The sequence below is a fragment of the Cherax quadricarinatus genome, chromosome 39, assembly GCF_038502225.1.
Source record: "Cherax quadricarinatus isolate ZL_2023a chromosome 39, ASM3850222v1, whole genome shotgun sequence".
Lineage (NCBI taxonomy): Eukaryota > Metazoa > Arthropoda > Malacostraca > Decapoda > Parastacidae > Cherax > Cherax quadricarinatus.
The window spans coordinates 4,395,761-4,422,201 of record NC_091330.1 but is presented as its reverse complement, the minus strand read 5'-3'; the positions used below and the strand labels follow the sequence as shown (position 1 = coordinate 4,422,201).

Below are 26,441 nucleotides of genomic sequence, written 5' to 3'. Positions count from 1 at the left end.
GACAGACTAATTCCTCTAGATCAAGAGCCCTTCACCGGAAGGATACTGAATCTACCGATCCTGTCTCTTATAAATTCGAGTTAAAGTTTAATAAATGACTGTAAATAAATAACCAGAAGAATAGACATGGATTCGAACCGCGGTGCTGCTTCTGTGCCTCGTAATGTAAGGCTCAGGCGCTCAACATCTCACTTCTAGCACCGCAATAGGAATAGTAACTGCCGCTGTGACGGTTTGTTAACGAATAAGATATTTTTGCAGTATTTGGGTGCCTTCATTGCCGAAACGTTTCACCCTTACAACAGACTTTTTCAGTCGTTTCGCCTATGACGATGTCCAAGTGCTGCTACAATGTCTTATTCGTCAACTTATCGGTAAGTGTATACCGTCCTTTAGGGATGGGACGATACCACTTACTTTGTCCATACTGATAATCAGTTTTTGGCAGATACAATCAAAACTGGTCGATATCACCGATGACGATACTCTGGCCGATATTTTACACTCAATATTATGATATACGTGTGTTCAATGCCACCATTATCATAGGAATATTCACTACAATGACCACACCTATATTCATCACAAACACCATCATCATCATGGACTACTGTGTGGAACTCCTCTGTCATGTCTGTTGGCTCACTGAATCAACTCACGTCAGTCTGTCGTGTCGAGTTACCCAGCTGTATTTACCCAACACGTGTCGTCCTCCCGTCAACATCTGTTGGCCCCTCGGAGAGGACATCATCCTCCACCGTGTTGAGGAGTGTAGTAAAACATGTCTGGGAACGGGTGGGGGTTTGAACCTATGGCAAGTACCAGAACTCTTAGGCCAATGCGCTAACCACTAGGCATGTGAGTTTTCATGGAGTCAAACCCTCACAAGTTTCGTGATTTGTTTGCAGCCGTGTTATTACGAATTCGTGAGTCGTGATGACCACTTTACACATATGACTACATATGACCACTTTACACATTCAACTTATCCTCACAAATTCTATGTGGATTTCTCACACACTGTTTGCAACAAACTTCTCAATTTAGTTTAGGTCAGGTTTAGCTCGGTTAGATTGTCGTCTATGTATAAGAATTAACGTATTATAATTCTCTAAAGCCACTAAACGAAATATTTGGTAAATGCAATACAAAGTACTGATCCACAAACAGATAACTGGGACCCACCGTAAGCACAGTAAAAATCAGTCGGATAATTACTATACAAGGCTTGATAAACAGTCACCCACGCGACTGTCTAAGCAATAGTGAAATCCTGTTATTAACAGGATGGGCTGCCTCGCCACACCTGCCTGTTCCATGTCATTATCTCTGTCAATGGGATCCATCTTCCTTGCCCCAAGTTAATCCACATACAAGCACTCTCACAACCTGCTTAGGCGAGTGTAATTGTATATGTGCCTTTAAATTGGGCTGGCTATCCGTTCCAGGCTTGCTATCAGAATTTAACAGTACACTGCAAGATGGTAGGATTAAGTGGAGTCCTACATTGCCCTAACTGCTGCTAAATCACTTAATCCAATTTGTGTAGTGAATGAGTGGACTGTATATCAGGGTATACCTTCGTCTATCAAGTATATGACTAATATACCTTTTTTTTTTACGGGGGAGCTAAACTGAGACTGAAGTCAGTCAGGAGTAGCTGTGATATTTACAGAACATTCACTCACATCAGGGTATATATATATATATATATATATATATATATATATATATATATATATATATATATATATATATATATATATACCCTGATGTAATTTTTACAGTGACGTAAGAATAAATGATAGGAAAACACTATTTAACAAAGACATGAATCAACAGTTTACCATTATATAACAAGGTAACTTCGTCTGGTGTAAATATGTAAGTTATCACCAGGATGACGTATCCCTTGACGTCCAGTGACCTGGCCATCAGCAGATGTTACCTGATCTCGAATGAGTTGATACTGGTGAGATTTATTCTCTCTCTCTCTCTCTCACACACACACACACACACACACACACACACACACAGTCATTCGAGATTACGAACACATAGCCACATACATACACATGGAAGTAGACACACATACAGCAAGTCTCACAGACAAATACACAACACACATACATACCCTCATTTGCAAAAAAAAAAAAAAAAATCCAAACAAATGTATTCACACACAAATACATCTACAAACACGTTCTTGAAAATACGTAAATATGCATTCATACACAAACACACAGGCAAACAAGTTAACAATCAAGAACACACACACACACACACACACACACACACACAAAACGGCACTCGCACAAACACAAACGAGCCAACGCCTCGACTACAAATGGCACAGAAACAAAAACATTTACGGTAATTCTAAAAACAAACACAGGAGCTGAACAAACTTCACTCCTCACTGGGGTATGGAGCAGCGCTAACATTAACCAAGGGAAACACTCCAGTCTTAATATTTATCATTCGTAGAGCGAGAAGAGTTGATGGTGGTAGGTGTAGGTGGTGGATGTTGATGGTGGTGGATGTTGATGGTGGTGGATGTTGATGGTGGTGGATGTTGATAATGGTGTATGTTGTTGGTGGTGGATGTTGTTGGTGGTGGATGTTGTTGGTGGTGGATGTTGATGGTGGTGGATGTTGATGGTGGTGGATGTTGATGGTGGTGGATGTTGATGGTGGTGGATGTTGATGGTGGTGGATGTTGATGGTGGTGGATGTTGATGGTGGTGGATGTTGATGGTGGTGGATGTTGATGGTGGTGGATGTTGATGGTGGTGGATGTTGATGGTGGTGGATGTTGATGGTGGTGGATGTTGATGGTGGTGGATGTTGATGGTGGTGGATGTTGATGGTGGTGGATGTTGATGGTGGTGGATGTTGATGGTGGTGGATGTTGATGGTGGTGGATGTTGATGGTGGTGGATGTTGTTGGTGGTGGATGTTGATGGTGGTGGATGTTGATGGTGGTGGATGTTGTTGGTGGTGGATGTTGTTGGTGGTGGATGTTGATGGTGGTGGATGTTGTTGGTGGTGGATGTTGTTGGTGGTGGATGTTGATGGTGGTGGATGTTGATGGTGGTGGATGTTGTTGGTGGTTGATGTTGTTGGTGGTGGATGTTGATGGTGGTGGATGTTGATGGTGGTGGATGTTGATGGTGGTGGATGTTGTTGGTGGTGGATGTTGATGGTGGTGGATGTTGATGGTGGTGGATGTTGATAATGGTGTATGTTGTTGGTGGTGGATGTTGATGGTGGTGGATGTTGATGGTGGTGGATGTTGATGGTGGTGGATGTTGATAATGGTGGATGTTGATAATGGTGGATGTTGATGGTGGTGGATGTTGATGGTGGTGGATGTTGATGGTGGTGGATGTTGATGGTGATCACCGGCGATTGTGATGGTGAAAGAGTTGATGGTGGTGGTGATGTTATATGGTGGTGACTGTGAGTGACAGCCGGATCAAGGACCGGAACGCAAGGGTGATGATAGTCTGGAACAAGAGCCGCGACGCAAGGGTGATGATAGTCTGGAACAAGAACCGCGATGCAAGGGTGATAGTCTGGAACAAGAGCCGCGACGCAAGGGTGATGATAATCTGGAACCATCACCAGGATGGACTCCCTCAAGGCACTGTAATATATAACACCAGGACAACACCTGCATATATATTTCCATTAATCCATTGATTAAATAAAAGAAAGGACAGAACCAGTCTCCCCCTTCCTGTCCTTCCTTAAAGAAAAAAATACAATGGAACTAACATTACTGCTCATTAGCTCCATGTCAAAGAGATTCATGAAATTCTAATTTACCAAAACTTTGGAGATTAAAAGCAAGAGTTCGAAATTCTCTCATTCTCTCTCTCTCTCTCTCTCTCTCTCTCTCTCTCTCTACGTCTACTTCTTTCTCGCCGTCTCTCCCTCTCTACTTCTATCCCCCTCTCTCTTTACCTCTAGCCTCCTCTATCTGTAATTCTCTTTACTTCTATATCTCTCTACCTTAATCTCTAACTCTACGTCTATCCCCCCCTTCTCTCTCTCTCTCTCTAGTTTCAAAATTCCCGTTCAGTCTAATCTCTAATTTTTCACAGAATACTTTTCTTCCAGCTTGGAATCACATTAGCTCTTCATAGAATTGTTTAAAGTTTCCAGTATATGTAGCACACACTGTTTCTCCCGAATTCCATTCCAAATGTGTCATTCCAGCTTTGTGGTTCCTCATTACACTCAGCCACTGCACGAGTGATTGCACTAATCGTGAGGATTTTTTCCTTGTGTGTAGTGTTTGCAACATTCTGCCATCCTTGAGGCGAAGAGGAATTGCTCACGATTATATGAACCTGGGAAATTTCGGTAGACTGAATTCTCTGACGGCTGCGTTAGTGATTGTGTGTACTGTAGGAATGTGTGTGTGCTCACCTATACGTGGTTGCAGGGGTCGAATCACAGCTTTGTGCGTGCGCGCGCGCTCTAATCCATTAGATAATTGAGTATCCTTCATAAAAAAAGGCCTCACGCTCATACACACTAACATTCACAAATTAAAATTATCCCTCAAATAATCTCGTTACCAAATACAAAAAATTATTAATTTTCTCTAACAGCGGTAGAGTAACCTTAATCACTTGAAAAGGTCCATTAAATGGCTTACATTGAAATAGTCTCCTCAAAGGTCCCAGAAGTTTCCACAGTTACCCCGGAAATTATAACAAATCTGACCATTTCGGAAAGACTGAAGCCAGGGGGGTCACGCAGTTGCAATGTATTCCACAGTGAACTGGTCCTCAAGCCACACAAGTAGGTAGCTTTGTGAGAGGTGTACGCAGCCTAAGCTTAGTTTGCAGAGAAGAATCATCTCACAGTGGAAAGAGAACGGCCAGATGTACGCGTTCTGTCACTCTTTACGGCAACTCGTTGTTCGTCCGAAGGTCCGCCACTTGTCTAGGAAATGTCAATGTGACACATGAAGTCAAAGGGAGGGAGAAGTCTGCTATAGACTGAGCTTGATACAGCGGTCTTACACACTTGTAACAGTGGTAACACCTGTCTCACACATACGTGTGACGGTGGTAACATCTTCGTCACATAGGCGTGTGACGGGGGTGTTCCCACTACACAAACAACCGGAACCATGAATTATAACGTCATTGTTCATATCGTCCCTACACAGACCCTGGCAGTGGCGCGAAAGATGACACTGGAAGAAACAGTAGACAATCACGACAACTATCACAAGGAATTATGTGAATACCACACAATATGCCGTTCATGGCATTTATCGAGAAGACATTTCGTCCACCAGGGACGAAACGTCGTCTCGGTAAATGAAATAAACTGCAAATTGCGAGAAATAAGAGTCAGGACCAAGGTGATACACAGGGCCAGGACCAAGGTCAGACACAGGGCCAGGACCAAGGTCAGACACAGGGCCAGGACCAAGGTGAGATACAGGGCTAGGACTAAGGTAAGAAACAGGAACAGCAACAGAAGCAGCAGGGACGTCAGGTGAGAGCATCAGGAACCTCTCTGACTCACCCTGAACTTCCTTGACCCTCAACCACCTCTCCACACGACCTTAGCCAACTTCCTCCACTTCCAGAAACCTAACAAACACATTTCTCCACTAACGCTAGCAGCAACACAAAATCTAGCAACAGAAGTTATTAGTAACGTAAAAGGGATTTAATATATATATATTTATTTAAGACAAACTACGACTTTCTCCCACCCATCCCCACCTGCTCTCCAAAAACGGGTCGAAGAATTATCAGAGGCTCTTGTACGTGCAGCTCTTAAGCCTGGCTTTAATTATATTATAAAAAGAAATGTGACACTGAAAGGAAAACGGGGAAGTCTTGTATGAGAAAACCTTCGATTTCATTCAGAAGACGAGGGGAAAAAAATAGTTCGGATGACTTTTATTTTAAGGATTCGGAAACGTAATCTGCAGATTAAATAATCCAGTTCTGCATTAAATATTTGACTTCGTCGATGAAATGCATTGTTGACGTAAGAGTGTAAATGGTGGGAGGGATTGCTGGAGCGTCAGAGGATTGGGAAAGGATACAGGCGAGATTGAAAATCTGCCTCTGTAGGTTCTTCCTCCTCCTCCTCTACCACCTCCTCCATCCCCTTCCCCTCCTCGTCTTCCTCCTCTTCCACCCCCTCCCTTCCCCGAAGCAATCTGCAGCGCCCGGGTATAATGCAGCGTCATGACTGAGTGAGTGCGTCGGGGGAGGTTCCCTCTTGAGGCAAGGCAGGGGAGCGTGCACCGCCATTACTGCCACAATTCCACAATAAACCTCACGGAGGAGGGGAAGAGGGAATGAAAGTAGTGAGTGAGAGTGTGAGAGAGAGAGAGAGAGAGAGAGAGAGAGAGAGAGAGAGAGAGAGAGAGAGAGAGAGAGAGAGAGACTCATGGCCAGCAGACGGGGTCTACCTACAACAGCATTACCGGATTTCCAAATAAAATGTAAGGATTTATTTCCTTTAGACAAGGAACAGCCAAGCAATACTTCGAGTCACTTAAACACTCTGTTGGGGGATCAAATACAATGTTTTAACTAGAATAGAAGATTCTCAAACCGCGCATAGCATGAAAGAAATAACTACGAATACCTAATAACTAGAGCAAGATGCTTATTAACATCAGGATAACAAAAGCTGGTATCTGCCAGAGTAGAAAATACTGTTGTGAATCCGTTCATGTGATCCAGACATAAGTGTGTGTGTATGTGTGTGTATATGTGTGTGTATATATATATGTGTGTGTGTGTGTGTGTGTGTGTGTGTGTGTGTGTGTTTGGTCTTTAAATCCTTATTTATTCACTTGACCCATGACTTATGTTCTAGTATTTCTCTAGAAGCAATGTTGTTATGATTCCCTGGGTAACGTTACAGTCCTGATTTCGCATATTTTCTCAACAATCATTGTTCTTAATTACTTCCTCCCACGTCTTAAGTATTTTTTTCTTGCCGTTAGAGGACAAATAAGAATAATTCCCAGGGCTTTATTTTGTGTTTCCCCTTAAGTCTTTCACTGCTGCTACCATTTTGCATTAAATATAACCCTGACAGTTTTGTTATGGGAGTTGAATTCTTCTTGACGCTTCTAAAATTTGAACCATAATTAACTTTGCACCTTACAACAATGCTGAGAAATTTGAATCTGTCTTTACAGTGTTGATTTATATTTTGTACGACTGTTAGCGTACATGAGAGTGTGATAACTAGACTGTGTCCTACAAGACACAGTCACTAGTTATCAGTTTGTCTGTTAAACACCTTGTGCAGAAAACACCATGAACGGAAAATATATGTCGAAGTTTATAAAAAGCTGTCTGTTTATGTTTTAAAAATAATTTGCATTAAAAAAAAAAAAATTGGGGCATGTTCCAGGAAATTCGTCAACTTAGCTAATTGTGATGTTGCTGGGAGAATCGGTTATTACAAATTATTAAGTTCAGTTATTACTAATTACTAAATTCAGTGCTGTAGATCACATACACGACCTGCACACCAAAATATTAACACAATCTAAACTGATGACTTTTTTAACTGTGACAGCGGGAGAGCTGGAAAATGCTGATATTGTAAACCAAACTTATGGTACTATAACACGAATCGAACTGTTTACCATACTTTACTACTGTCAGTCTTGCAGCAGCTGTAACTACAGACAGTTTAATTCTGACTCTCTGTCCTCATTACTTATTCTAAATAGCTTAAGATTTGAATGTATCATGCCTGGGTATAAAGCCAGACACATGCGCATAAATTATTGAAGGTATTAAAGTTGTAATCTTGTAGATTCCCTCTTATGCAGGCCTGTGGGGGCATGATAACGTCGTTAACTTGGAAATACTAATATTAAATCTAGAGAATGTCGAATATATTTTTGATTTCTCAAAGAGAAATTTAATATAAAATTTAAGAAAAGAACTAGGCAACGAGTTTGAAGAAGCGAAACAGACCAGAGAGGCATTAGTAGATACCATGGCCGGCATAACACGCATCATTTGAAACATGTTATGGAGACAGAAACAGTCGACTACATCACTGCCAGAAGCTAGACTCAAAGTATCTTTGACAATATAGTTGGCATGGGGATGTGTAAGACATAAAATGCAAAGTGTGTGTGGAAAGAGACACAGACAAGCACTGAAAGAAACTATACAGGAAACTGCAAACCGCATGACTGTGAATAGGATAACCCAAATCTTGAGACTTCAGCCGCGTTTTGAACCGAACAGATGACTGAATTGTTATCTGACGAGACTGTAACCATACCATCCAGCCCCACTCATCTTCCTCTCAGAGGTGCATTCAAGGATTTTCTTGGCTGTTATCCTCCATCAGCTCATTTCCAGGCTAAGACCTCCCATCCTACCTCAGCTCCTAACAAAGCCTAAGCTCATCAAGGGAATATTACCCTCACCCTCTCCTCTTCCTCTCTCAGGATACCACTTCCAATAGTCGACTAACACATAATACTCAAGTGCTAGGCAAGCAAGTGCAGGTGTAAGGAGACTAACACACACGTATTTATTTACTGAACAGGGGTAGCAAGTGAACAGGGGTAGCAGGTGGCAGGGGTAGCAAGCGAACAGGGGTAGCAAGTATAAAGGGTAACAGGTCTCCCACAATTCAAACAGGTCTTCCCGTACAAAACAAGTCTCCTCCCCCCCACACCTGAAACACATCTCTCCCCCACACACTTGGAACACATCTCCCCCCACACACCTGGAACACATCTCCCCCCACACACCTGGAACACATCTCCCCCACACACCTGGAACCCATCTCCCCCAGACACCTGAAACACATCTCCAGACACCTGAAACACATCTCCCCACACACCTGGAACACATCTCCCCCACACACCTGGAACACATCTCTCCCACACACCACACAAGGTCAACAATTAAAAAATCCCCTATACTACTCAGAGAAACTAATGACGTCATAAGTCATTTGCAAGACTAATGACGGCGATTAAAGGCAAATTGGACATTGGATTTTCAATTAGCCAGGGTGGCCCAGCCTTAATTTTGAAAGATAAATTAATTTCGCTTTTTTTTATTTGTAAGTGGGCAAAATTCCCGGGTAAGGCCCCCCCCCCAAACCTAGGAGAGTACCTTGATGTCGGCGAAAAAGCTCTTGATACAAGGAAATGGAGCTACTGACTCTTTTTATTAGATCGAAGCTGTTTAGTTTCCTTTTCCCAGGCGCTGCGTAATCCGTACGGTTTTAACGCTTTTCCAGGAAATAATAATAAAAATAACAATAAAAAAGTAATAATAATTGGCTTTTATATTTTTCCTTATTTGTGGTAAAAAGAAACCCAACGTAACGTTAATGTAACGTAACGTTAATGTAACGTAACGTTAATGTAACGTAACGTTAATGTAACGTAACGTTAATGTAACGTAACGTAATGTAACCTGGTTGGTGTTTTAATGGTTGATGCTGTGGTGGTTGTTGCTGTGGTGGGAGTTGCTGTGGTGGTTGTTGCTGTGGTGGTTGTTGCTGTGGTGGTTGTTGCTGTGGTGGTTGTTGCTGTGGTGGTTGTTGCTGTGGTGGTTGTTGCTGTGGTGGTTGTTGCTGTGGTGGTTGTTGCTGTGGTGGTTGTTGCTGTGGTGGTTGTTGCTGTGGTGGTTGTTGCTGGGGTGGTTGATGCTGTGGTGGTTGATGCTGTGGTGGTTGTTGCTGTGGTGGTTGATGCTGTGGTGGTTGTTGCTGTGGTGGTTGTTGCTGTGGTGGTTGTTGCTGTGGTGGTTGTTGCTGTGGTGGTTGTTGCTGTGGTGGTTGTTGCTGGGGTGGTTGTTGCTGGGGTGGTTGTTGCTGTGGTGGTTGTTGCTGTGGTGGTTGATGCTGTGGTGGTTGTTGCTGTGGTGGTTGTTGCTGGGGTGGTTGTTGCTGTGGTGGTTGTTGCTGTGGTGGTTGATGCTGTGGTGGTTGTTGCTGTGGTGGTTGTTGCTGGGGTGGTTGTTGCTGGGGTGGTTGTTGCTGTGGTGGTTGTTGCTGTGGTGGTTGATTCTGTAGTGGTTGACGTTGTGGTGGTTGTTGCTGTGGTGGTTATTGCTGGGGTGGTTGTTGCTGTGGTGGTTGTTGCTGTGGTGGTTGTTGCTGTGGTGGTTATTGCTGTGGTGGTTATTGCTGTGGTGGTTGTTGCTGTGGTGGTTGTTGCTTTGGTGGTTGTTACTGTGGTGGTTATTGCTGTGGTGGTTGTTACTGTGGTGGTTGTTACTGTGCTGGTTGGTGCTGTGGTGGCTGGTGCTGTAGTAATACAAGTTCCTTGGATCAAGAACCCTTCATCAGTATCAAGACACCAACCTTCAGAAGATAGACAAAGTCCAGTACTCTTTTCCAAGCATACGTTCGCCATCCCTCTTCGCCAAGCACTCGTTCGCCAGCCTCCACCACCCACCACTCAATACAGACCAGAAAAATCAGCCGCTTCCCACCACCACCATCGCCACACGCTCGTCCGCCAGCATCCGAATACCGGTGCTGCTTTCACGGCAGATGAGAAAGCGTCCCTTAAAACCTATTCGCCAAAAGCACGTTCGCCTGCCTGACATTGGTGTACGGATAGTGGTAGAAAAGGGTGACGGGTCCCACTGACTGAGACACGCAATCTTTCTGGTGATTCCCAGCGCTGATGTGAAGGATTTTTTCATCGCAAAATGAGTAATCTCGCGTTTCAATTTACAATTAGATTTTTTTTTGTTCTTACACGGCATAATAAGGGCCTTGTGAATTGGCATTCAGCGTAGTGGCGGTGAGGGGTAGTGGTGGTTATGATGGTGGTGGTGGTGGTGGTGGTTATGATGGTGGTAGTGGTGGTTATGGTGGTGGTAGTGGTTATCATAAGAACATAAGAACGAAGGAACACTGCAGAAGGCCTACTGGCCCATGCGAGGCAGGTCCAAGTCTCCTACCGGCTTAAGCCAATGCACCCAACCTAGTCAGGTCAGGTCACATTGACTTAAGGGAGGAACACGGCAACCGACCTGGTAGCACAAGCTATCAGGTCTAACTCACACCCACCCACATCTACTCATGTATTTATCCAACCTATTTTTAAAGTTACACAACGTTCTGGCCTCTATAACGGTACTTGGGAGTTTGTTCCACTCGTCCACAACTCTATTACCAAACCAGTACTTTCCTATATCCTTCCTGAATCTGAATTTTTCCAACTTAAAACCATTGCTGCGAGTCCTGTCTAGGCTAGATATTTTCAGCACACTATTTACATCCCCTTTATTTATTCCTGTCTTCCATTTATACACCTCAATCATATCCCCCCTAATTCTACGTCTTTCTAGAGAGTGCAGTTTCAGGGCCCTTAGTCTATCCTCATAGGGAAGGTTTCTGATACATGGGATCAACTTTGTCATCCTCCTTTGTACATTTTCCAGAGAATTTATATCCATTCTGTAATACGGTGACCAAAACTGTGCAGCATAATCTAAATGAGGCCTAACCAAGGATGTATAGAGTTGAAGAACAACCTGAGGACTCCTATTATTTATGCTTCTTGATATGAAGCCAAGGATTCTATTAGCTTTATTGCGAACACTTATGCACTGTTGTCTTGGTTTCAGATTACTGCTAACCAGAACTCCTAAATCTTTTTCGCAATCCGTAATATTAAGATCTACATTATTTAGTTTATATGTGGCTTGGTTATTGTCCTGTCCAACATTTAGAACTTTGCATTTGTCTATATTAAACTGCATCTGCCACTTCTCAGACCACTGCATCAGTCTATTCAAATCTTCCTGGAGTGCTCGAATGTCCTCGTCAGAATGAATTCGACGGCCTATTTTGGTGTCATCGGCAAACTTGCCGATGTCGCTCTTTATGCCCTCATCTATGTCGTTTATGTAGATTGTGAACAGCAGGGGGCCCAACACTGACCCCTGTGGAACACCGCTCGAGACGCTTCCCCACTCTGATTTCTCCCCATTTATGCAAACTCTCTGCTGCCTATTTGTCAACCATGCCTCTATCCAGGAAAAAATTTCTCCTCCTATTCCATGTGCTTTAATTTTCCTCAATAGTCTCTGATGTGGGACCCTGTCAAAAGCCTTACTGAAGTCCATATACACAATATCATATTCATTACCATGATCTACCTCCTCAAATACCTTAGTGAAAAAAGTTAATAAATTCGTAAGGCAGGAACGCCCCTTTGTAAAACCATGCTGAGATTCGTTGATTAATTTATGCTTTTCAAGGTGGCTACGAACTGCCTCGGCAATTATTGATTCCATAAATTTTCCCACTATGGAGGTTAGGCTTATTGGTCCATAGTTCGAAGCTAAGGACCTGTCACCTGTTTTGAAAATAGGTATCACATTTGCCATTTTCCACTTATCTGGCACCATGCCAGTTTGTAGTGATATGTTGAAAAGATTAGCCAAAGGTGTGCTAAGCTCCTCTTTACATTCCTTTAGAACCCTTGCATACAGTTCATCAGGGCCTGGGGATTTGTTAGGTTTTAATTTATCTATTTGCCTAAGGACCATGTCACTTGTGACCCTAATAGTGCACAGTTTATTATCGTCCTGTTCTACATAATTTATCATTACTGGAATATCGCTGGTATCCTCCTGTGTAAAAACTGAGAGGAAGTATGTGTTAAAAATTCTACACATTTCCTTATCACTGTCAGTGAGCTGACCCGAGGAACTTTTGAGTGGGCCTATCATAGTGGTAGTGGTTATGGTAGTGGTAGTTATGATGGTAGTGGTGGTTATGGTGGTGGTAGTGGTGGTTATGATGGTGGAAGTGGTGGTTATGACAGTGGTAGTGGTGGTTATGATGGTGGTAGTGGTGGTTATGATGGTGGTAGTGGTGGTTATGGTGGTGGTAGTGGTTATGGTGGTGGTAGTGGTGGTTATGACAGTGGTAGTGGTGGTTATGATGGTGGTAGTGGTGGTTATGATGGTGGTAGTGGTGGTTATGATGGTGGTAGTGGTGTTGTGGTGATGGTGGTGGTAGTGGTTATGGTGGTCGTAGTGGTTATGGTGGTCGTAGCAGTAGTTATGGTGGTGATAGTTGTTATGGTGGTAGTGGCAGTTATGGTGGTAGTAGTGGTTATGGTGGTGGTAGTGGCAGTTATGGTGGTAGTGGCTATGGTGGTGGTAGTGGTGGTTATGGTGGTGGTAGTGGTGGTTATGGTGGTGGTAATGGTGGTTATGGTGGTGGTAATGGTTATGGTGGTGGTGGTGATGGTGGTGGTAGTGGTGGTTATGCTGGTGGTGGTTATCGTGGTGGTAGTGGTTGTGGTGGTGCTAGTGGTAGTTATGGTGGTGGTAGTGGTGCTGGTGGTAGTGATGGTTATGGTGGTGGTAGTGATGGTTATAGTGATAGTGGTGGTTAATGTGGTGGTAATGATGGTTATGGTGGTTGTAGAGGTGCTGGTGGCAGTGATGGTTATGGTGGTGGTGGTGATGGTTATAGTGGTAGTGGTGGTTAACGTGGTGGTAGTGATGTGTATGGTGGTGATGGTGATAGTGATGGCTATGGTGGTGGTGGTGGTAGTGTTTGTTATGGTGGTGGTGGTAGTGGTGGTTATTGTGCTGGTGGTAATGGTGGATGGTATACAGCCCCAAGACCCAACATATACTGGTTTATCAGCATACTGAGCCACACTAGTCCACACTGTCAATGAATATAAGATGCATATAACAGAACAATATTTATATAAAATTAAGGAACTTTTCGTTGCATTTACGGATTTAAAAAAGGCATATGATAGGGTGGATAGGAGAGCAATGTGGGAGATGTTGCAAGTGAATGGGATAGGTAGTAGGATACTAAAAGGAGCTAAGAGTTTTACTTAGTTAACGAGGGGAGGGTTAGAGTATGTAGGAGAGGAAGATTAGTATATCAATATAGTTGCTTAACATTTACCGATGGGGTTGTAAAAGTGAACACTAGGGTGTTGTGAACAGGCGTGCGATTGAAAGGTTGTTACAGTTGCTCTTTGCCGACGACAGTTCGTCTGGAAGATTCTGAAGAGAGATTGCAAAGCTTGGTTGAGGAATTTAGGAGGGTATATAAAAGAACGGGTCAAGTCTGAATGGGGCCGGTCAATAGTGGCGTTCGACAAGGATCAATTTTGGGCCCATTGTTGTTTATTACAGTAATGACCTTGAAGGAATTGTAGTTGACATGAGAAAAATTACTGATGCATAAATAGGCCGAATGTACATAGGAGAGAGCAAGGTGATGAGAGATTGGATATCAGTTTGAAGGAAGTGATTGTGCTTAGAAATTCGGGAGAAAACTTGTCGGCGGATATGATTACAAAAGTTTCAGAGTATAATGGTGCCAACACTGTTATATGGGTGTGACGCACAGGATTTAAACATTCCAGCAAGGAGGCTGGAGACAGTGGAGATGTTTCTGAGGGAGATATGAGGCGTGAATATGCAGTATGCGTAGATTAGAAGGTGAGAAGTTATCAAAATTCTAATTCGGAGGACTGAAGAGAGATTGTTAGTGTGGTTTGGGAATTTAGAGAGAATGGAGCAAAATAAGATGACTAGGTTATATAAATCTGGGGTTGAGGAAAGGAGGGGTAGAGGTGATCCCAGGAAGGGTTGGAGGGAGGAGGACCAACAGGCTTGTGTGAGCACGTTAGATCGGAGTGAAGGCAGATAGTTTTTGCAATCTGATGTGCTGTTGGAGAGTGAGCAAGGTAACATTTATGAAGGGATTCAGGGAAGTCAGTTAGCCAGACTCAAATCCTGGTGGTGAGAAATACAGTGAAGAATGAGTGAGGATGTTGCAGCTCGGAGGGGCATCTGAAACTGGATGTGAAGACAGTGATTGAATGAATGATGGTGAGCGTGTTTTCCTTTTACAGGTCACCGTTCCTCGGTGGGAGATGACCGGTGAGTTAAAAGTTGTTGTGGTAACATTATTATACTATCAAATTTCGTAACAGATTGTTTCTATGGACTCGATATGTAATCCAAATTTCACCCATAATGAGTGTAACAGCAAGTGTTTCTAACAATAAGTGTTCGTAACAACGTTCGGTTGTAACAACGAGTGTTCGTAACAACGGATCTTCGTGTCGTCCGCAGTTGTGTGATCGGGGAGGCGAACATCTGCTGGAATTCCTTTGATGAAAATTATGCAAAATTGGATTGAGATGAAACGAAGGTAGGAGACGTCCACACGGGAAGTGGATGTACACATCGGGTGGTGGATGTACACACAGGCCGTAAATGTACACACGGGAGGTGAATGTACACACTGGCGGTAAATGTACACACGGGTGAATGTACACACTGGCGGTGGGTGTACTCAGGGGCATGTACACTAGAATACAAACATTAAACGAGAGTCAGTTGTTTACATTCAAGCACAGAGAAGCTGTGTGGCATGCAAAGAGTACGTAACCTTTTTTCGGCGCATGTACACACCCTCACTGAAAGGCTATCGCACCCAACCAGCGAATCAGGTGCTAAGGGTTGATGATGGGGCCCCGTCGTTCAATCAGTAACCAGGTTCCAGCCAATGAGAAGATGGCTTTGGCAATCGCAGAGGTGTTGTGGGTACCACACACCTGTCTGCCCTTGTCATTCCCATTCTAGAGCTGGTTGAAGCACGGTCTGCTCTCTAGTGGCTTCTATTCTGCCTTACCGTGGAGTGCACTAATACCTATTGTTGTACATAGTGTATATAGTGTACATACTTCTGTTCTAAATTGGTGAAGGATAATATAATTCAAAAAAGTTTTTCTGCTGTGTTTATTTTGTTCCCTTTACACCCAGGATAACAGGCCTTTGGGACACCTGTGTTGTAATACGCTGTAATCCGGAATTCCTGGATGAGGAACGAGCTTAACTTCGCCAGTTTCTTTCACATATCCTCAGGGAATGCCAGCGAAGCGCTTTTCGTATAATCATCACACCAAGAACAAAGTTAAGACACATGTGCAACATCTGGTTATCTTTACTGTAGACGTTTCGTCATCCAGTGGTTTTATCAACACAGATTCTAGGACATAACTGGTACATAATCGGTATTGATAAAGCCATTGGATGGCGAAACGTCTACAATAAAGATAACCAGATGTTGCACATGTGTCTTAACTTTCATCTTGTCGGTATTGCATACCTTCCTTGCACACCTAGAACAGAAACGAATGCAAAATCTCGCATCACTCTTCCTATCAATGAATTAGGAAGGTTGCCAAGACCTTGTCAACATGTAATATTATAGTAGCAACAGCCATTACCACCACCGTTAAAAATTTAATCCAGACCAAGAACGTATGTTAAAACGTTGCGTTTTTTCATATAACAGTGTAGTAACAGCCGGAATAACCACTGTTAAAGATCTAACCAAAGAAAAAATACGAAATCTCGATGGAAGCGATGCTGGTGTTTACATTATCAACTGTGGAGGCTGCTCGCAAGTTTACGTAGGCGAAACATCAAGAAATTTGTGTATGTAAATGATTCAGAGAACTGACAAGTTGAAAAATTAGGACTGATGAAGCCAATGTAATGCGAAACGTTTCCCCAATAAAGATACCCAAGTGTTGCATATGTGTCTAATTTATCAAGAGATTTAAATATACATTTTGGAGAACATGAATACGATTGCATTATAGACACCACGGACAGTGAAGGGGAAGGACGTAATATTATAAAAACAATCTGAGCTTCGTAAGAGGTGTTGGAAGCTCATTTTGATTCACGAACACGGTCACCCAAAACAGAGTCCGTTTCAGTATTGCAAGAGGTACTAGTAAAAGTCATATTAAGATACCACAATACTGCCAGCATTTAAAATGCTGTTTTGAAAACTATCCTTAAATTCACTTATTTCACGTCACTTTCTTACTGAATACTCTGCTCTGGTGCTTACTTCAAGGACTCAGAGCTCCCGGAGAGCGAAACGTAAATATTAAAACGTTGCAAATGTGTTTATTTACCTAAACTGATTGTCGGTATGCAAACAACAGTCATTCTTTGAGAATGAAAAAAAACGTCGTATGACATGAAGAACGTTTTGACCTGACGCATGAGATCATTCATCGCTCTTAGCAATAAAACAAAATATAAACTTATCTATACAAGAACTCCTGACACACACACACACACACACACACACACACACACACACACACACACACACACACACACACACACACGTTACAAACTGGGGCTAATTACAGCAGCTCCCCGACGCGTCACACTTTTACCCGCAAAAAAAAAACTTTCTTTTCTCACCTTTCTTATCTAGTTTATTGGCCATTTTACGGCGCTCTATGCCTTAAAATGTTCACAAAATTTAATTAAAAGGCCTTTTTGCCTGTGAATTTATTTTTTACCATCCTCAGACCCGTCCAAACTGGTGTTCCAGCAGCCTGGGGCCACTTCCCACGCTTCTCTATATTATAAATATATTTTCTCACTTATAGGGCTAATATCGAGTCGTAGTTCCTGGCCCCGATGTGTGTGTGTGTGTGTGTGTGTGTATGTGTGTGTGTGTGTGTGTGTGTGTGTGTGTGTGTGTGTGTGTGTGTGTGTGTGTGTGTGTGTGTGTGTGTGTGTGTACTCAGTTGTGCTCACATAGTTGTGATTGCAGAGGGTCGATTCACAGCTCCTGGCCCTGCCTCTTCACTGGTCGCTACTAGGTCACTCTTCCTGCTCCATGAGTTTTATCAAACCTCATCTTAAAGCTATGTATGGTTCCTGCCTCCATTACATCATTTTCCAAACTACTCTACTTCCTGACAACTCTGTGACTGAAGAAATACTTCCTTACATCCCTGTGATTCATCTGAGTCTTCAACTTCAATTGTGACCCCTTGTTTCTGTGTCCCATCTGTGTGTACTCACTTAGTTGTACTCACCTAGTTGAGGTTGCAGGAGTCGAGTCCTAGCTCCTGGCCCCGACTCTTCACTGGTCGTGTGCGTGTGTGCCTATCAATTAAGATAAGTAAAGCAATAAACACATGAAAGGTGAAATTGCTTATTCAACTCTATTTTAAAGTTATCCCCACGAGAAAGACTCTTGATCTCTTCTTCGTGCTCTGGTGCATTCCTCCTCACAGGTCAGAAATTCCTAGATAATTCAGTCAGACCAAAGACCTGAGAGGAATGAAAGCATAGCAGACTGGGTCTGAGGAAGCTGTGACTGACTGGGAATCTGAACTAAAGAGTAATCAGCTAAATCCACTAAGAGCAAAAATACGCTGGAGAGAAACACAAGCCAGCAAAAGTGTTGGGGAGCAGTTTAAGACAGATCGATATACCAAACAATAATTATGGCAGTTAAATTCATCGAGCGAGCAGTTTAACACGAAGTATGAGCGAGAGACAGACATGAGCCTGGCTGTTGAGGGAGGATTTTTTGTTAGCTGGATTGAAGTCTCGAAGTGTAGCCAGCATAAACAGAAGCTATATATACGAGAATGATAGCAAATTCCCACTACAGACAGCACACCCCACCAATATTCAAAACTCTAAACCTACTCACCATACAAAACATCCATACTTATTACTGCACCTACTACATACATAGAACACTTAACTCTGGCATAAACCCTCCCCTCAAACATCTCCTTACCAACCTCAACAGAACACATGACCATAACAAATGGCAGAGATCACTCTTTGATGTTCCTCGTGTCCATCTCACGCTATGTAAAAACTCAATGCACATAAAAGGCCCTAAAATCTGGAAATCATTACCTGTGAATACAAAAGAAACACTGTCTGTTTATAAATTCAAGTATCTTCTCAAAAATCACTTACTCACCCACAACTAAATAAATACCGAATAATTGTATCTCATAAATTGTATCTCATATATGTATCTCATTATTGTATCTCATAAATGTCAACCTGTGACCCAATCAAACTTTGTTACTATTTAACTTCATTACCTAACAGAATACTCCATTCTACTGATTACACAGCAACACAGTAAATGACCATATGACCTGTCTTTGTAATACTCATTTGTACTAAATTGTTATCTGTTTTACAATAATTTTTGTACCACTGAATATATCATTGCTTAGTTAATCTTAAGTTAATTTTAAGCCTGCCCATAATGTTCTGCATACAAGGGGCTTTGGCATGCTGCACTTTAAAAATTGTATTCCTTGTACTTCTCTGTATCATGTTCAAATATATATATAAATAAATAAATAAATAAATAAATAAATAAATAAATACATAAATTGTATTAACCTGAAATAACGTAGCCAGCCTCCATCATGGGAAGTTCTCAGTAGTACATAGCAGTCCCCTGTCTTGACCAACACTAAATCCTGTTGTGGGTCTACTTCGACCCACACTAGATCGTGATGTGGGTATGCCTAGACCCACACTAGATCCTGATGTGGGTCTACCTCGACCCACACTAGATCGTGATGTGAGTATGCCTCGACCCACACTAGATCATGATGTGGGTCTACCTCGACCCACACTAGATCGTGATGTGAGTATGCCTCGACGCACACTAGATCATGATGTGGGTCTACCTCGACCCACACTAGATCGTGATGCGGGTATGCCTCGTCCCACACTAGATCGTGATGTGGGTCTACCTCGACTCACAGTAGATCGTGATGTGTGTCTACCTCGACCCACAGTAGATCGTGATGTGGGTCTACCTCGACCCACAGTAGATCGTGATGTGGGTCTACCTCGACCCACAGTAGATCGTGGTGTGGGTCTATCTCGACCCACAGTAGATCGTGATGTGGGTCTACCTCGACCCACACTAGATCGTGATGTGGGTCTACCTCGACCCTCACTAGATCGTGATGTGGGTCTACCTCGACTCACAGTAGATCGTGATGTGGGTCTACCTCGACCCACACTAGATCGTGATGTGGGTCTACCTCGACCCACACTAGATCGTGATGTGGGTCTACCTCGACCCACAGTAGATCCTGGAGTCAGTCTGTACCTGTTTTACTATGCGTTTTCCTTTCCATTTATTTCTCCCTTCTCCTTTCTCTCTCTCTCTCTCTCTCTCTCTCTCTCTCTAGTGATTATGTTTTCTTTTTTTTATAATTATAGGATTGCAGTTTATGTGGGTTCAGAATCATATCCTGTATCTGCTCCAGGTTCGATTCTGAATACTTCTTCAGAACCTTTGTTGAACTCCTACATGTTACTCCCCCTCCCTCCCTTGCCATGTTGCTCTTCCCCCCCCTCCCCTCCCATGTTGCTTCCCACTCCCTCCCGTACCTGATATTGCTCCCTTTTTCCTCACATTTTCACAAACACTCGCGTCGGTATGTGTGCATGACTTATTTTAGTGTATATGTATGATGCAAACCCTTGCGCTAGTGTGCATGATGCATGCACTCGCGTCAAGGTGCATGCATAACGCAGTTACTCGCCTCTGCGTGCGTGCATGTAAAAAAAATATTTAGCGCTGATCTCCCGTGTCTCTCCGTGTCCCCCACATGTCCTCCCGTCTCTCTCCGTGTCCCCCACATGCCCTCCTGTGTCTCTCCGTGTCTGCCGTAGCCTGCATAACTTCATGTCTCATCTGCAGCGTCTCCACGACCTTCACATTTCCTGTCTCCCACCAGCCACTACCTGTCTATTCCCATTCCATTTCCAGCCAACAAAATACTATCATCGTTCGAACCTCCCTGACTCTCCGAGAAGAAGGGAGAGGAAGGGTGAGAAGGAACTGTGGGAGGCAGGTGGGAAATAGAGGAAGGAAGGGGGGAGAGGGAGAGAGGGAGAGTAAAAGGGAAAGAAGGGAGAGTATACACTGACAGCACACACACACACACACACACACACACACACACACACACACACACTCTCTCTCTCTCTCTCTCTCTTCTAAATAGGAGAGGAAGTGCTAAATGCGTATGGGTCATACAGCACCATTGGGAAATGGGAGGCAAACAGGATCAATCAAAGGAAGGGGAAGGACATTTTTAATTCCTTGGATCAAGAGCCCCTCACCAACATTAAGGAACCCCCACCATTCTTCCCCTGTTGGGGTCAATGCTGGAAGAAACAGATTTTGTGGCAGACTACTGAAGCGTGTATAAACTTTGGGAGACACAGTCAGTCAAACTCTCACTCAGTGACTCAAAACTTACCCAGATCTGAACAAGGTGTGAGGAAAAGACTCGTTTCTGAACTCGCTTTTGTGGGACGACGGTTCGATCTGTATTGATCTTTATAAAGTCGTGTGTCTTGAGTCACCGAAATCGTAATGACACGATTGCAAACGAACCATACCAAGGGCGGGGTCTGAACCTGCGATCAGAGAGCCGTAAAACTCCAAACACACGCGTCTTGCATTTGTGGTCACAGTGGTGCCTATGCTAACCTTTCTATGGTGTATAAATATACCTAATTGGATGAATCTTATTGTAGCCAGCTGACCCAGTGGCTAACGCGTCGGTCTGGAGTTTAATGACTCTCTGATTGCGGGTTCTAACCCCGCCCATGGTATGGATTCGTGTGTCTTGTTATACTATTATAGGCAGCACGACATTTGGATCCAAGTGGTCACTCAGTAGATGGTTCAGGTTGACGAATAAGACATGCAGCAACCTGTGTAGACGTTACAGATGGTTCAAGTGAGTGTTAACCCAGCGTACAGGGAAGGAAATTTTGTACCTTTGGAGATGACTTTGACCTATGGGATCACTCAGAGCACTGGCAATAAAAGTAAATAAGAACAGACATAAGAATACTGAAGTTGAAACTAGCGATATATAAAAAAATAATAGCACGAAAATAGATAAAAATATTTGTAAAACATCGGGAAATGAGGCTACCAGAAGACACAGACACATAACAGAGAACAAAAGCACAATAGAAGGAGAACAAAAGCACAATATAAGGGGAACAGAAGCACAATACGAAGAGGACAAGAAGAATATTGGTCAAACCCCTATCCAGAATCCGAGCCATGACTGAGCATTTAAATCTTACATCAGAGGCGTCAGCGGCAACGTCAACAGAGTCAGCGGCAACGTCAGAGGCACCTGCCGCTGAGGAGAGACGACAATGCTGACTTGAAAACCGTCAGCAACGCTGACCAGCAGCAGTGGTGGCATCATCAGCAGCGCTGTCAGCAGAAGAAAGCAGAATAACATGAGATTAAAATCTAAGAAATTATCATAGAGGATTGTGACTTAGTTAAGAAAAAAAAAGTGTGTGTGTGTGTGTGTGTGTGTGTGTGTGTGTGTGTGTGTGTGTGTGTGTGTGTGTGTGTGTGTGTGTGTGTGTGTGTACGTACACGAATCTTTGTCAGTCACATAAATCAATTACATGATTGGACTCTCTTTCCATTTATAAAAATATAGCTTTTGTAAAAACTGCGATTGAATCGTGAATAAAAGACGAGAATTAGACAACGAATTACAGCATTTACTGAATCTTGTTAACAAATGAAATTACAAAAAAAAAAAAAATGAAAATCGAAAGCGAAAAAATCAGACCGGAACTTTCATCCCACTCAGCCGGAAGTTTCTCCCCACACTCAACCAGAAGTCTCATCGCACTCAACAGGCATATGTGTGTGTGTGTGTGTGTGTGTGTGTGTGTAACAAAAGAAGATTTAGCAGGGAGTAAGCCCATTGATGTCATCGTTGTTAAATGTGAAAGACTTAACATACCATGTTTGCTCTTCCAATCAAATTACACTGACTCGGAAAGGACATATATATATATATATATATATATATATATATATATATATATATATATATATATATATATATATATATATATATATATATATATATATATGTCGTGCCGAATAGGTAAAACTGATCAATTAGCAAGAATTCATTTAAATTTAAGCCTTTTCAAAAAAATTCTCTTATACTTTTAGATATATGTTTTTCATTTATGTTAATATAAAATTATTAATTTTGTACCTAATGATCCTTAGGAAACTTACCTAACCTTATTATAACAAGCGCAATATAATTTAGCATAATCCAACTAAATATTTTAGATAAGTTTACAATAATTTAATAATAAGCACAATGAAATATATTTTTTTTTCGTTAGGTTCAGAATGATTTCTGCTAAATTACTGCATACACAAATTTCCGCTTGCCTTATTCGGCAAGAAGAGCGTTGCTATTTAACCCGAAATAGCAAGTTTTACCTATTCGGAACGATTTATATATATATATATATATATATATATATATATATATATATATATATATATATATATATATATATATATATATGATTTTATAACTGAAATACGTCGTAGCAAAAAAATGTATCAAAGTAAAAAATATAGTGTAGATAATGAAAGGTTATAGTCGAAAGGTTCTGTCATGGTCAGAAAGTGTTTCCATGGTGGAAAGGTGCTACAATTCAGAGGTCTTGTGTTCGAAAGGAGTTGTGAAGAGTCGAATGGTGTCATTTGATCACGATATATCATCACCGAGATTCACATAATCGTTATAACACGATTAAACAAATTACTGAACGGGTGGTGCTCGAACCCATGGTGAGTGAGATAACGCATTGGCCTGTGAGTTTTAGGACTCGCCTCCCACGGGTTCAAACCCTATCCGTTTCCAGGTTTCATCTCCGAAAGAGTTTTAATCGAAAGACGTTATATTGATAACGTCAAAAGGCGTTTTCGTATTTGAAAATCTCGGTGCAAAATAGACTACACAACAAAAACAATTAAATACCGTCCTGATTAACGTTCGGCCTCGAAATGGAACAATAGATTCTTAGGAGAAATTGAGCTTTCTAAACTTTCTCTTTCGATACAAGTTTAATGCCTTCCGTTTCACACAATTCAGTGGAAGAAAAAATCGTGGGAAGCCCTTAAGGTCCGACCTGGTAGTGTCAGAATATCAGACGTGAGGGAAAGAATCGTCAGGACTGACACCAAGACAAAGACTGGGAAGGAAACTCAAGAAAAATGTGAGAATGAGAAGCGATGGTGTTTTGTCAAAACTGAAGTTTGTGTACCCGTGTGCAAGTGTGTGTGTGTGTGTGTGTGTGTGTGTGTGTGTGTGTGTGTGTGTGTGTGTGTGTGTGCCCCCTCTCTCACTCACTAAGAAATCTAAGTCGATTTCTCACAAACCGTTTTCGGCATATTTCTCAACTTAAGTTATTTAGGTTAGGTTTTGGACAGTCGTCCATTAATAACAACAAATCAGTTACAGAATATAACGAAACAATATATGATCTATAAAATAACGGCGACAGAGAAGTTCCTACAGGGTAAGTATAACGCGGGCGCCACCGAGTACCCTGTACAACACACGCTCAGATAATCTCTCTCCGAAGTGATATCAGCTGCCACTTCGATGGTAACCCGAGTGCCTCAGTACCTCCCTTTAATGCAGTTATCATATCAGACTTTGCTACCGACTCTCGCTACCTACCTGGAGGGTATTCCGGGGGGTCAACGCCCCCCGTGGTCCAGTCCTTGACCAGGACTTGACACAATAAACAATTTGTGTCAATATATCTTGGTGTTGTGGTATAAGATAGGTTCTTCAGTTTACAATTATTGCCGCTACTGGTACTGGCAGAACAAGTGATCTTGAAGCCACAGTGGCCCACCTCATACATCTTTCACAACTTATAAATTGGAAAATTAATAAGGACGATGTTTCAGGACAAAAAATAGGGATCGTTGGATTCTGAGCATTATTATTATTATAATCAAAAAGAAGCGCTAAGCCACAAGGTCTATACAGCTAGATTCTGAGCAATAAATGAAACACGTCTTCTCAGATCGGCTTCGAACTGTCGCTGACAGTTGCTATCAGAAATCTTGCCCTTTATTGTGAGCTACGTAAGTTTTAGTTTACCAGTTTTGCTGAACTGACTGATTGATCCAAGAGAGACAAGCGGCGTCTCGTATTGTATTTTTACTAATGGTTAATTGTGGATAACTTTTAGTAACCTTTTATCTTCCTCCGATATTCTTATCACATGGGAGAAATACTCCTAATTTTTTTTCTTTTTTTCTTGCTAATTAATAAATTCTATACCATTAATGTAATTATTTTCATTAGCGAATCAATGAGATCTGAATCATGAAGGGAGAGAGTAGAATGGGGGAGGGAAAGAGAGAGAGAGAGAGAGAGAGAGAGAGAGAGAGAGAGAGAGAGAGAGAGAGAGAGAGAGAGAGAGAGAGAGAGAGAGAGAGAGAGGCGACGTCGCAAGCTGCCACTTTCCTCCTAAAAAAATGCTAAAAGAGAAAGTTTTAGCGAAGCAATACGCGTCCCCAGCTGCCAAAGTGACGAAGAGTGGCCCTTACCCGAGACGAAGGGTGGAGCCAAGAGGCACTGTAACAAAAGCATTCAATTCCGTCCACAGTGCCACTTGAGGGCCTGAAGGGAGTAGGGAAGGGGGTGTTGGCAGGGGCGGTCAGCTCGAGAGTGTATGGAACCTGATGGAGCAATCTCCTTGCATGATGGGAGTTCCAGGAACGTCCAGGCTAAGGACAAGGTAGGCCTGGCATGCGTACGAAGCTGGTGTCAGGATATGCGTGAGAGAGCAAGTTGTCAATTTCTCTTTTCTTATTCACACTCACTCACTCTCTCTCTCTCTCTCTCTCTCTCTCTCTCTTTCCCTCTCTCTGAAACCTATTTTCATTTTTTTCTTTCTCTGTCGCTGTTGGTCTCCATGTTCTTTCTCCATCTCGACAAGTCTATATATCCAACCACCAACCACAACCCTCTCTGTCTGTGTCTGTCTGTCTCTCTTTCTCTTTCTTTCCTTCCCCCTTATTCCCTCTATTTATCCTGCTGCCATACTCTTACCTTTCTACATTATCCTTTTTCTTTCTTTCCCTTCTAACTTCTACAGACTTTGTTTTCTTCGTTTTATATAAACATTATTTTTACAGTACTCCGTAATAAATAGTAATGACCTGGAAAATGCATTTATTATATTAAATATCATAATTATAATATGGAACTCTACTTCCATAATGGTCACACAATGCCTGGAAAATGGAACGAAATCAAGGTTGGTTGAAGAGAATGAGGCAGCTTCATTTCTCTGAGGTAAAGAGTCCTCTCACCCGAAGGATGGCAGCCCCATTTTTGGAGGGCAGCCAGTGCATTAACAGACTTAGAAAAAAGTTAAGAAGTATTACAGTTCAATTATTATATCCCACGTACTTTATATATCTCACGTACGTCATATATACCCCACGTACGTCATATATACCCCACGGACTCTAGTGTTGTGGGCTGATACCACCTGTTGCAGGTGTGTTGGGATGTGTGTGACTGTTTTAAGAGGATGAACAGAATGTTCTAAACTTGCTGACTTGGCTTTTTCTGCGACGATCATTTTCCAAAACCAGCTGAACGAATATTGATTTTTGCTTCAAATTCACGAAAATCAGTCGGAACCTCACGAAATAGCCAGACGCATTTC

At 42.4% G+C, this 26,441-nt stretch overlaps 1 long non-coding RNA gene across 1 annotated transcript in view; it reads right to left on the bottom strand.

The window, feature by feature from the left end:
- Nucleotides 1–26,441, bottom strand: part of LOC138853760 (uncharacterized) — a 265,120-nt gene that overhangs the window by 67,406 nt on the left and 171,273 nt on the right. Inside the window, exon 2 of the long non-coding RNA XR_011392909.1 lies at nucleotides 21,990–22,125. This is a non-coding gene — a long non-coding RNA (uncharacterized lncRNA). The remainder of the gene's footprint in view (nucleotides 1–21,989; nucleotides 22,126–26,441) is intronic.